An 8135-nucleotide genomic window follows, 5' to 3' on the forward strand; every position below is an offset into this window, starting at 1 on the left:
TCGACTCTCAATTTTTTTTGTATCTGGATTTGCTAAAAACGACTATGCAAAGATGCGTTGTTTGAAACAAATAGAGGTAGGGGAATGTAGGCAAGGTTCGCGTGAACCGTCAAACGATGCGAATTTTCTCTTTGTTTGCAAAGAGCTAGGTCGTCACGTCTTAGCCTTACGATAGTTGATTATTAACCTCATAAGACTCTAGGGGGTCTCAGTGGCGCAATAGGCAAGACCGTTGGTTCTAGGGCGGATCAGATCTCTGGCTCGACTCTCACAGTTGTAAGTTCGAGTCCCGCCCGGTGCAAAGATCTGAATGTTTAGAAAAAGACATTTTCACTATGATATAACGTAATAAAAATGCACCGCCTCTGCCCAAAAAACTCCGGGAGCATGGAAGAAGCATTTACATCACGGGGAAGGAGCTCTTGGGCGGTCTACACATGGACTTAGCGGATTCTTCCAACACGGGATACAACAGCAGCAATATAACATGATTACATTGTAAAAAGTATTCCGACACGATTAATTAATACCTCATAAGACGAGATGAGGAATGGTAAACCAGTTCTTTGCAAACAAAGAGAAAACTCTCATCGTTTGAAGGTTCACTCTGTGCGAACCATGCCTACATTCCCCCATAGAGCAAACGAAGGTAGGTCATTTGCTAATCTGACCGACGAAATACTAATTAAAAATAGTTTTGTATGGAAAATTGTCGTAACTTGAAATTTATTGGAATCCTTAGTGGATATTCTGATTCCAGACAAACAAAAGAAAGTTTCGATCTTGCAATTCCCAAGCTAGAAATTGGTTTGTCCAGAACTGGAAAAATTGTTTTCAAAATGATTTTAATCATTTTTATATAAAATTTTAACCGTTTACACTGAAATTGAGTAATGAAAGGATCACAATTTCAAGCTTATGATAAGCCTATAACTGGCTTTTATTTCTAACTTTTCGAACCGATTTTGGAGCCAAACCAAACAGACATTTTACCCATATACAACAATCTCCTTTGCGGCCTTATTCAATTATTTTAATATTTTTTAGTGTAAAACACTTAAGAAACAGTTCAACATTATATGTATCTACAACTACAGCCACCTTTCATAGTGCGGCTTTTAAGATTTAGTCAAAATTTCATTTGCAAGACTTTTAAAACTTTCTGGAATATTGCTAAAGTTGCAACTGGTCACTTAAAATAAACATTTGAGATTTTATTAGTTTTTAGCAATTTTGTGAAACGGTTTAAATCAGTGTTAGACCGGTACATATGGCAAAAATAAGAGCGAAAGAATTTTTGTGAATAATAATTTTCCTTTATAAACATTTCTTGAATTTTACAAACTATCTCACAAATATGTAAAGAAATGTTCTTTTTGTTTCATTTTCTTCTTCTTTAACCCTCCAGTAAAGGTTTTAATTCTGAACTTTAGTGCAAATTTAAAGGTACACAGAAATACATTGTGAGTTTACATTCAAAACCCAGACAATTCAGCTTTCATTCATGTTGAACTTTTATATCTTCATTTACCTGAAATGGAAAGAATTTTGCACTGCCACGTAGTATGGGTAGAATTGTGGGGATGTCCGGACAAGGAAGAGCCCCAGAATTTAACTCCTTCCGAACTTGACGCTTGAACAAAGAAAAGTGATTTTTAGTGTGTTCCAAGATGAATGCCAAAAGGAACGAAGCAGCGAATTCCCGAAGACATTCCCGGGGTGAAGGAATGTGTAATCCTTAAAGGATGCGTGTGAGGAGAATGTTAGGAGGAAAACGGATTAGAGGAGGACTAAAGCTCGTGTGATTTATCGTTTGCCCGCCATTTCACTTTTCCTCAACTCCTTTTGTCTCTCATACACTCTTCTCTTGCTTTTTGGGCTACCCTGGAATATTTGACGAATGTATTTGTGATACGGCAGAAGATTTATGGCAAATAAAGCTTTCTCCAACTTTGTGATTCTTTTCCACTGGAAATCACACAGAGACATGCCTTGGGGGATGGAAAAAGGTGTGCAGCAAGAGTTGTATTTGGGAGCTGTGTGAATTCCCTCTCTATCTCCCGTTCTCATCAAATAACGTGACATTAGCGTGAAATCTCTTTGGGTCACACTCCTCCAACTTGTTTAAAATGGAAAGCACTGACTCCATGACGGGCTCCATGAATGTCTCGCTCCTTTTGGATGTGAACTGAAGACGTCACAATAAATCTTTTTCCTTTATCAGCCCAAACCAGAAATCTTGGCATTCCAAATTGGAAGTCAGCCGGGTCGAGATATTCCGGAAAAGGCATATTGAACACTTGATCAGGAACCGATAAAATTAAGCTGCAATCACCCATTGATTTATTTCAATCCGCTAATACTGCTTGATTAAATTGTCACCATTTTTCGCTATTTGTATAATTTCACTACATTTCCTTCCCATTAGACAAAACACTGTTTACAATTTTGAGGCAATTTTTAGTGTTTTCATTTTAACAAATTGTTAAGGAAATTTCATTAGCATTTTGTAATTTTATAAATTGGGAAATTTCTAAATATATTAATCCAATAAATAATTTTAATGATACTATTGGGAAAAATCTTTTATTCCTCTCTTCTATTCCCTCCGTTCCTTCCTTCCTTCAGTTCCCACGTTCGGGGCAAGGACTATGTCCCACACTCCCCTGTGTTCTCCGGTGAGAACACTCCCACGGAGGTTGAGATGGGAATTTGGGAGAGGTGGATGTGGTAGAGGTTACTCCGGAAAGCTCAGCACTGGGCTTGGTGTTCTTGGGGGCTCCCGGTGGCTTCAGTGGCTTCAATGCTTGGTGGTGATGATGGTGTTGCTGCTGGGGATTGGGCTGGTGGAGATGGGCGAGGTGATTGATGTTGCCTCCTCGGCGGTCAGTGGTGAAAGCCCGATTCGCTCTTTTACTCATCAGCTGCTGCTGATTTTTCTACCTCCTCTCCTCGTCGCTAGCGCCCTCGTCGCCTCAGCAGGGCAACACACTCCACAGTTTTAAATTTAAATATGTTGCGCTCGCAACAATACTATATCCATATTAATTTAATATTTCTTTGGCTAGAACCTTAAATGCTGTCTTTAATTATTATTTCAATTTCTAGTGAACCTAAAAACACAATGAATCACAAATTATGTAAAAAGTGATCAATATGAAAGAAATATCAAATAACATGATCGGTAAAAATTAAATGTTAGACAGTAGAGGAGATTCTGAAAAACAGTCATAAACTGAAAATTTCAAAATTCAATATCTTCCGGCTTCAAAGAACTCTATAGAAAAAAATAACATGTCATGGGGGTGTCTTCCAAGATAAAAAAAGATAACGGCTTAAATTTTTTTCCATAAATGCCCTCCATAGACTTTCTTCAATATCGTAAGTTTCTTATAATTCGAACAAGAAATTTAGAAAATAAAAAATATCGAAATTTTAGGCCCAATTTTTTTTTTTTAAATATTTTCCTTACAGAAAATATCAATTATTACCTATACTTATTTTTCAAAATTTATCCACTGGTGAATATTCCCTAAATGATTTGGATTCTTTGAATAACGTATGGCCAGTGAAATCTGCACAAAGTTCAAACACAATTTTTTTAATATTTGTACATAGTAATATTTTAACTTTTTTACATGTTTTGAAAGGTATATGTATGAACTTATTTCAGGGAAAAATCCGGTCCGATCCGATGAGCTTTTCGGCACATTCGGGGAACTTCCGCCATTGATGTCGAAAATGTAGATGTTGGCATCTTCTTCAACTCTCGTTTTATCTTTCCCATCAGCGTGACTTCGGTTTTGGGTCGAAAGTTTCGGGCACCCACTTTCACTTAAGATTAGCCCAAAATGTTTTAATAGGTCTCAATTGGGGGACGTTAGGAGGGTCTTCTTCCTTCTTGACAACAGGTATACCAAGTTCCTCCAATTGCATTCATTGTCTTCCTTGAGTAATGGCTGGGTGCTAGGTCTGGCCAGAAGATCATTGTCCCTTCGGTGATACTTATTGATGAAAGCTTCCAGCTTAGGCAAGCAATCTCTGATATAGACGTCAGAATTTTCCGTTAGACTCTTTGTGAGGAACGCGGGCTCAGACATTCCAGCGGCACTGATTGCAAGCCACAAAAGGACCTTTTCCGGGTACTTATGCTCAACGTACTTATCTTTCTTGTCTACATTGTCGTCACGTACATAATAATACTGGCCCTGCCACTTATTACCATCCATGGTGAAATAGGACTCATCGTCCATGACATAAACAATGTCGTTCTGAGCGTGAAAAACATTTTGGGTCAAAAGAGATAAAACGAATTTTCTGAGTCTTTTCCTGAGTTTCTGAGACAGCTGGCTTCGGTTTTCTGGTTCTCCTCTTGATTCCCATAGACTCCAGATACTTCTTCATCGTTGTTTTGCTGCATTCAAGTTTGTTACCAAGCTCACGGTACGACTTTGCAACTTTATTGGATGTTAACTTTGCAAGTCGAGCCTGCATCTTCGATTGACTAAGGGTGCTAAAATTTCCAGATCCCTTAGCTCGTGTAGTGATTTTTCGCTTCCCATAGTTCGACAGGATGCTATAAATACTCCTTCGCGATATTCCCATAGTCACAAAATGTTCTACGACTTCAGATTTATTCAATGTGGGATGACTGTCCTGAAAATTACAAACTAATTTTCGTCTATACTCTTCAGTATTATTTGTGGGAGCCATGTTTCCTAACTAAATCTAGCAAAACTTTTATGTCATGTTAAGAACACATCTGGCAACACTGTAAAGTGGTATAAAAGTGACTGGTATGCATTTTAACTTTTTTTAAGCCTTCAAACTTTTGTGCAGATTTCACTGGCCATACGTTACGAAGCCGCTATCTATTTAAGAATTTTACAAAGATTCTTTTCTCCAAAAAGCCTTTTATTAAAAAAGATCACTTGGGGTAAAAAGTAACAAAACGTATGGAGCAAAAAGTAACAATAACCGAACTGAAAATCAGCCTTATCATATCATAATGTAATTTAACTTCACAATTGATATGTATAATTATATTATATTATTTTTATTTATTATTATTTTATTATTTATTAATTTCTCAAACAAATAGGGTTCGCCCCTCTTACAATGTTTGGAAAAAGAAGAAGAAAAAGAAAAAAAAGTTATTAACAAAATTTAAGTAAGTGGATATAAGGCAAAGGCAATATTAAAAAAAAAAGTAAATTAAATTATTAGGACTGAGACTGGAAGTAGCCTGTTATTCCATCAACGGATAGTCAGGCATTCGGGGGAATAGAATTATATAAAACTATACCCTTGACAAAAAGCGTGCGGGAGAGCTGATTCGAGCTAGCTCTAGGTCCGCGGACCCTGGCAGAGGCCCCGGGAATCAGGAGTGAGGCTAAGTATTGCGGTCTCCCAGAGATTATCAAACGGAAAAGGAATGACACCGCTCTCAGACGGAAAAGTTATGGGAGATCACAACCCACCAGGATATTGCGATGCTCGGAGATGTGATTTTATATACTTTTTTTATAGGAAGCTCCCGATGCATGTAACTCTTTAAGGACGAGAGGGTCAAAAAAATGGGGGTCAGAAAAAATCACTTTTTTCTGAGAACAAAACATATAACTTTATAAGGCCCTACACAGAAAAAGAATATTTCGTAAAATTGTTCATAAATGTTTGTAAATTCCATGTTTGTAAATTTGAAGGCTTACGAATGCTCGTTAATCTTATAACCTACAAACATTGTTCGTAACATGATTATTTGACAGGTATTTTTTGTACTTTTACAAACATTTGTTTGTAAATGTTGGTAAACTCACAAAAATGTTCGTAAAATTTTATCATTTGTTCGTTTTTTTTTTGCCTTTACATTTTACGAACATTTACAAACAAATGACAAAATTTTACGAACATTTCTTATGTCTTTAGAAACATTTACAAACACATGTTTGTAAGAGCACAAAAAATTCTCGTCAAGTGATCATGTTACGAACAATGTTTGTGAAAAAAGTACAAACTTTACGAACTTGTTTGTTGGTTATACGATTTACTAGCATTTCGTGAGTCTCCAAAAAAAATCACAAACAGTTACGAACAATTTAACGAAATATTTTGTTCAGTGTAGGCAGAAAATGAGACATTGGTGCCCCTATCGTCCTTACAGAGAAAAGCGCTACATTTTAAAGCTGACCCATTCAGTGGAGGCCCACTTCCCTAGCGGAGTTATCACACTAGAAAATTTTGCATTAAAGTTAAAATGAAAAGTTCCTCATTAAAACTTCTAGAATCACTCGAAATCGCTGATTTAGTCAGGACACATTGCTAGAATTGCTCAATGTCAGGATGAATGATTTTGTTTTTGAAGCATTTCAGTCGTTTGAGTGAAAATGACTAATTTCAGTGAAGAAGAGGAAGTTTTCCTCTTGTATGTTTATTTTATGTCGTGCAAAAAGACCCGCCAAGCGAGTAGAAGCAGGATGTGGGCGACGGATTGGCTTCTAACACGACCTTCACATGGTTTCGTTGAAAATTTCTATGACAACACCACAAGTGGCGATTTTTTGAACATAATAATTTTCTCCGGATGACTTCGGAGGAATCTTCAGAAGCTGCTTCAAATCGTAGGGCCTTATTTACAAATGAAGACTACGAAAATGAGGGAACCAATATCACCCAAATCCCGACTTATGTGTGAGTTCTGGCGATTGGTGTAGTGCATTTTGTTGTACCAACTGACGGATTCCTGATGCACAGCCTCAATTAATTCGGCCACCATCTCATTTGACCACGAAATCCTAGAAGTTTATGAAGGAATATATAAAATGCAGATTGAACACGTTTTTTTTAACTTTTTTTCTTACTTATCATCTTGACCGATCTTTTTTAATGTCTTTTGTCCTTTCTCTATCTTGTTCGCGATAAATAATAGGTATTGGAACTACTTTTTATAACAATTTAATCAGGAATAAACTGTTGGGAAAATTGTGGCTCAGAAACTACCCGAATCCCGAATGACTGCAATAAAGTGTTACCCGATGAAAATTTAATGAGCAAATTTTGTCCATTATTTTGCTCATTAATATCAATCGTATTTATGCTATTTTAATCTATTTAAATAATTTTTTTTGACTTGAGTCCACTTTTTTATCACTGAATGAATCAATTTCTAAAAGGCCTTGGCAAAAATTGCACATTTGGACACATATCAGCAACAATTAATGTGAATCACATTAAAATTTTAATGTGAAATTCTCTAGTGTGATACCACGGTTAAATCCTTACTTATATTTTTCTATTTTTATGTTTAGACAATCTTGAAAAATAAATTTAAATCGTTTAAATCCATTCTAATACCCACAGTACTTACCAATTTTTGCATGAAGTTACTGCCCATTGGTGGATCTTCACCACTTTCATGAATAGGGAGAGGTAGGACTACATTGAAAAGATTGAAAACGTTACTTTTTCACATATCTCAAAAAGAAGATAGGCTTTAAGTTACTGTAGTTCAGATAACTGTGTTTCTACAACAATTATGGAACTAAATTTAATTATAACAAGGTTCAGCATCCAGTCTAACCATCGAAAACTATTGCTATAAGCCTGATTCATTAAAAAGATATGGTAAAAATAATGAAATTGTCTTCTAGGTTCATAATTCACACAAAGAATTAAAGATTATCCTCCATTGCGTATCAGCTAAAGTAAATTGAAAAGAATAAAGCAACTCAACATATTTTATTCTTCTATATTATTAAACAAATTCTCACAGAGTCTACCACAAGGCTTTCCATTGGAAAAATCAAATTCAACTCAACTGCTTTATATTATTCCATTGTATTTTATCAAATATTTTCATACACGAATTTTTGCGCGCAATTCAGTGAAAACATATCGATATCACGAAAAAAAAACCAATAAAAATATTTGTGTATTGCAAAAAAGTATTTCAGTGAAACAGTTAGTGCGTGAAATTTTTTTTCTCCATTCATATTCAAAAAAATATTCTTTAATGTGAAGTGACTTTAAAAGCTGTGCCTAAATGGAAAAGGTCTCACTGCAATATGTATAAGTAACTCTTTTTGGCATTTTATTCAGCATTTCTCGTCCTCTTTTGAATACCGAATTTCCCCGCT

The sequence above is a fragment of the Phlebotomus papatasi genome, chromosome 2 (assembly GCF_024763615.1).
Source record: "Phlebotomus papatasi isolate M1 chromosome 2, Ppap_2.1, whole genome shotgun sequence".
Lineage (NCBI taxonomy): Eukaryota > Metazoa > Arthropoda > Insecta > Diptera > Psychodidae > Phlebotomus > Phlebotomus papatasi.